The sequence below is a fragment of the Bombina bombina genome, chromosome 4 (assembly GCF_027579735.1).
Source record: "Bombina bombina isolate aBomBom1 chromosome 4, aBomBom1.pri, whole genome shotgun sequence".
NCBI classification, from domain to species: Eukaryota; Metazoa; Chordata; class Amphibia; order Anura; family Bombinatoridae; genus Bombina; species Bombina bombina.
Genome location: NC_069502.1, coordinates 399,939,553 through 399,945,552, shown reverse-complemented (window position 1 = coordinate 399,945,552; position 6,000 = coordinate 399,939,553).

The following is a 6,000-nucleotide window of genomic DNA, read 5'->3' as shown; positions in this document are numbered from 1 at the left end:
ACAGTCTATCTGGTAGTTCAGACATGTTAAACAGGCATAAACTTGATCAGAAAGTACAAAAAACGTTTTAAAATAAAACCGTTACTGTCACTTTAAATTTTAAACTGAACACACTTTATTACTGCAATTGCGAAAAAACATGAAGGAATTGTTCAAAATTCACCAAATTTTCACCACAGCGTCTTAAAGCCTTGAAAATATTGCACACCAATTTTGGAAGCTTTAACCCTTAAAATAACGGAACCGGAGCCGTTTTAAGCTTTAAACCCCTTTACAGTCCCTGGTATCTGCTTTGCTGAGACCCAACAAAACCCAAAGGGGAATACGATACCAAATGACGCCTTCAGAAGTCTTTTATAAGTATCAGAGCTCCTCTCACATGCGACTGCATGCCATGCCTCTCAAAAACAAGTGCGCAACACCGGCGCGAAAATGAGACTCTGCCTATGCTTGGGGAAAGCCCCTAAAGAATAAGGTGTCTAAAACAGTGCCTGCCGATATTATTATATCAAAATACCCAGATAAAATGATTCCTCAAGGCTAAATATGTGTTAATAATCAATCGATTTAGCCCAGAAAAAGTCTACAGTTTAAATAAGCCCTTGTGAAGCCCTTATTTACAATCGTAATAAACATGGCTTACCGGATCCCATAGGGAAAATGACAGCTTCCAGCATTACATCGTCTTGTTAGAATGTGTCATACCTCAAGCAGCAAGAGACTGCAAACTGTTCCCCCAACTGAAGTTAATTGCTCTCAACAGTCCTGTGTGGAACAGCCATGGATTTTAGTTACGGTTGCTAAAATCATTTTCCTCATACAAACAGAATTCTTCATCTCTTTTCTGTTTCTGAGTAAATAGTACGTACCAGCACTATTTGAAAATAACAAACTCTTGATTGAATAATGAAAAACTACAGTTAAACACTAAAAAACTCTAAGCCATCTCCGTGGAGATGTTGCCTGTACAACGGCAAAGAGAATGACTGGGGTAGGCGGAGCCTAGGAGGGATCATGTGACCAGCTTTGCTGGGCTCTTTGCCATTTCCTGTTGGGGAAGAGAATATCCCACAAGTAAGGATGACGCCGTGGACCGGACACACCTATGTTGGAGAAATGGGACCAGAATCTAGAAGTAAATTGTGAACCTCTATCAGATACTATAACTTTAGGTAAACCATATAATCTGAAGATATTAGTTATAAAAAGCTGAGCTGTTTGTTTTGCAGTAGGTAAAGTGTGAAACGGAACAAAATGTGCCATCTTGGTGTAATGGTCTACAACTACAAAAATAGTGTTCTTCCTGTCAGACATAGGGAGATCTACAATAAAATCGATCCCTATTGTGTCCCATGGTTTATCTGGGACAGGTAGTGACATGAGTAACTCGTAAGGGTGTTGTTTACTGCGTTTAGATTGGGCACAGATGTGACAAGTCTGAATCAATGTCTTTACATATTTAATCATATCTGGCTACCAGAATGATCTCTTGAGCAGATCTGTTGTTTTGTTAATGCCTGGGTGTCCACCTCTTGTCTAAGTGACTGTGGGATATATAATAGATTTTCCTGATAGTGTAACCCATCTGAATGTTGCTGAAGACCGTATAGGCTACAGTCTTCTCTCTCCTGTTCCCGTTAAAGATTACGTAAAGTGTGATTAGTAAGTCCTACAAAACACTGTGGGTTAAAAATGGGTATTGTTTCTGAGTCTCTCACCGGTCTGGGTTCTATCCAGGAGAGACTATCAGCTTTCAAATTATTTTTAGCGGGTCTATAGGAAATAACGAAATTAAAGCAAGAAAAGAACAAACTCCATCTCATCTGTCTTGAGCTGAGAGTTTTACTGCTTTTTAGAAATTCAAGATTCTTGTGATCCGTGTAAATTAATATTGGAAGAGATGTGCCTTCCAAAAAATGTCTCCAATTTTCAGGACTTAGTTTAATAGCCAGCAGCTCCTTTTCTCCAATGGAGTAGTTTGTCTGTGCGGAATTCATAATCTTAGAGTAATAGGCAACTGGATGTACCTTATTAGTACGTTTGTGACGTTGGGACAGCATAGCACCAACCGCATAGTCCGATGCGTCAATCTCAAGAATAAATTGAAGTTCCAAATCAGGAAATTATAATATAGGTGCTGTTGTGAATAAGTGTTTCAGTTTTTCAAATGAAACTTGAGCTGCTGAAGACCACCTAAAACCATCCTTCCCTGTTAATGCAGTTAGGGGTTGGGTTATCTCAGCAAAACCACTGATAACTTTGCGGTAAAAATTTGAAAAGCCTAAAAACTTTTGTACCTCTTTCTTATTTTTTGGGACTGGCCAATTCTTTACTGCTAGTATTTTTGAGTCATCCATTTGTATGCCTTCTGGTGAAATATGGTAGCCTAAGAAATGTATCTCATTGGTATGGAATATGCACTTCTCTGGTTTTGCGTATAAGTGATGTGCTTTGAGTCTAGCGAGAACTGTTCAAACATGTTTTATATGTTCTTCAAGATTTTCAGAATATATTAGTATATCATCTAGGTAAATGACGATGTAAACGTCTAATAAATCACGGAAAATCTCATTAATAAAGAACTGGAACGTTGCAGGGGCATTAAAAAGTCCGAAGGGCATGATGGTGTATTCATATAGACTGTAGTGAGTCCTGAATGCTGTTAACCATTCATGCCCTTCCTTGATACGGATGAGATTATAGGCACCACGTAAATCTAACTTTGTATAAATCCTTGCCCCCTGCAAGCGTTCTATCAACTCGGGTATTAAGGGAAGAGGGTAACGGTTCTTAACAGTGCGCTTGTTAAGTTCCCTATAATCTATAATGGGCCTTAAGGTGTTGTCTTTATTTCTAACGAAAAACATTCCTGCACCAGCGGGTGAGGATGAAGGTCTGATAAAACCCTTCTTTATATTATCTTATAGGTAATCCTTAAGATATGACAACCCCACTTTTGACAGAGGGTATACATGTCCGTATAGTATGTCTGAACTGGGTATCAAATCGATAGGGCAGTCGAAAGGCCTATGGGGTGGCAACGACTCAGCCTCTTTTTTAGCAAACACCGTAGCAAAATCTGCATAGCTCTTCGGTATAAGTGTCTGTTCACTGTGAGTAATAATATGGGAGTGGTAGCAAGTGAGATTACAGTAGTCGGAGTTAAGGGTTAATTTCAGAGTCTTCAAATCAATGTGTGGTTGGTGAAGTGTAAGCCAATTTAACCCTAGGACCAAAGGGAATGAGGGTGATGTGATAACATCTAAAGGTATACTCTCTGAATGACCAGTGTTAGTGGTTAATGTAATGGGCACAGTATGATGGGTGATTGGTCCAGAAGTTATCTGTGAACCGTCAATAACTTGAATAAAAACAGGAGAAACCTTTTTAACTATGGAAATTTTATTTATTTCTACAAGACTCTTGTCTATAAACACTCCAGTAGCTCCTGAATCTATGACCGCTTCAGATAGTATTTGCTGATGATCCCACTGTAAAGTAACGGGTAGAATGCAATAACTATCTTTTTTAGCAAGGGTAGTGAAACAGGTACTTGTGAAAAATTGCTTACCCTTCTTTTGGCGATTCAAGATGGGGCAACCCTTCACTTCATGATCTGTTCCAGCCCAGTACATGCACAAATTATTGATTCTTCTTGTGTTTCTTTCTTGGGGACTTAGTGGAGCTCTGGTAAATCCCATCTCCATAGCTTCAGGTTTGTTTGCTGGATAATCAGAACCCATAGGATATGGTTTCTTATAACTATACTCAGGGTTATTCCTTTCTGAGCGCCTTTCGCTAAGGCGTCTATCTATGGTTACTGTTAAAGTCATTAACCCTTCCAAGGTTGCAGGCTTTTCCACCCTAGCAATCTCATCTTTAAGGGACTCAGAGAGACCTAATCTATACTGGTTAATCAAGGCTATTTCATTCCACTGTGAATCAGTGGACCAGCGTGTAAATTCTGCTATGTAGTCCTCTACAGGATGTTTCCCTTGTTTGAGAGCCCGCATAGCTGACTCAGCCGTATGCTGTTTGTTGGGGTCTTCCTAGAGGACTGCCATAGCAGAGAAAAATGCATCTATGGAATTAATAATGGGGTCATTAGATTTGAAGTATGTGTCAGCCCAAGCTCTTGGTTCTCCTCTGAGGTATGATATAGTGGTTAATACCTTTTGTCTTTCTGTACTATAAGTCTTGGGTTTAAGTGTATACATTAGCAAGCATGCATTCCTAAACTGGCGAAACTGGGATCTATCACCCTTAAAAATATCAGGAGGGCAGGCCTGGGGTTCTGAGGAATGCTCTAAAGGTTTAGCATTAATGGCCTCTTTCACAAAACTACGTAAGGTGTTATTCTCAGTTTGCAACTCTCTAAGGGCCTGAGTCAAATGATCTACTTGCTGAGCCAAATTGTTTACATGATTGAACAACTCTGCTTGATCCATGTTTTCAGGCTTGGTAATATGTCAGGATTCCTTAAGACAACCTAAGAATCAACAGAGGTGGTTAAAGAACTGTGGCTTGAATGATATAAAAATATTGATGTGTATGCTGGAAATAATCACTCAGAATCAATCTGTAGAATCTAAGGGATTACAAGTAGCAATTTATATACTTAAAAGGGAGAAGACACACTTATAGAAAAGTGCAAGAGTTTCTCCCCCATTAAGAGGATATAGTGAATCATAATAATAAATCACAAAAACACAAACTGATCAGCACATGATAAGAAAAATAGCTTGAGAATAATATGGCTATTGACACCAGAAATCTCCAGCGACTAATAGGTTAATGGGCACGAATTAACCTTTCACATATGAGCCAAACAACTTCTTTCAATATGAATCAACATAGTAACTCTGTTAAACAATTACTTGCAATAAATGTTCAGTGAGAAAATATGTTGTTACACAGCTTCAGTAGTAATTGCTAATGTCAGGAGTCTGTTCCGGTGCTAGTAGCAAAGAATCCCATATATGTAATATAACTCTCATTGAACCTTAGATAGGTGCGGTTACTAAATCGTGACTTTATAAGTTAAGTCTTTAAATTAGATATTCAGACAGAGTAATACAGTAGAAGTACCTGATGTTGTAGTGAGAAACCGATTTCAGTGCAAGACGTTGTGAGCAAACAGCTGAGAGGCGGATGTAGAGGCACTGTAAGCAAACAGCTGAAAGGCGGCACGGCACTTCCGATCTTGAGAGCTCCGGCTCTGATACTGATGAGTTCTTCGAGTCGTCCGATGACACAGGAACCAGCTGACTTGAGCCAAATACAAACAGGTGAAGGATTTCAGATACGCTCCCCGTATAGAGGAAACAAAAGGAAGCCACTGAAGGAAATCAAAGACTGGAATCCAGAAATAGAAACTGGAGGTAGCTTCTACAGAGCAAATTACCAAGCACTGTAGAGAGGTAGGGGGAGCCTTATATAACAATGAGGTAGAAAGTCAATTAAAATTTAAAGGGAAAGCAGAAAGGTTGCACTGCAGTGAGTGTAAAATAATATATGTGACCTAATCACAGGTGAACATCTTGATAAAGGCTGGCAACACAGCTAAAACGCGTTGATGTTTTCTGCATGAATCACCTGAAGGAATTCTACTTCTCTAGTGATACAGTAAACTGGACGGGTATAAACAAGTCATTTTGTGCAATCTTATACATTTGACCTGTTTAATACACACCGTTGTGGCGTTTACTAGGTATCTGCTTTTGAATTGCTTGTAACAATTTTCTCACCTATTATCATCTACTGTGTAGCTTTTATCCACACTTACTACATGGGACCCTGAACAAAGAACCGGAGGATCAGGTCACGAGACGTAAAGATCTGTCAGCGGTTTGTTCCACATCAGGTCATGTGACCCTGGGAATAGCCAGCCGACAATACTCAGTTCGAGTTCCATCAATCTCCCTAAGGACGACTCTCACTTTTTTTTAAGAGCGGAAGCTGGTAGACAAGCACAGTATGAGATTGAACAATCTTATTTAA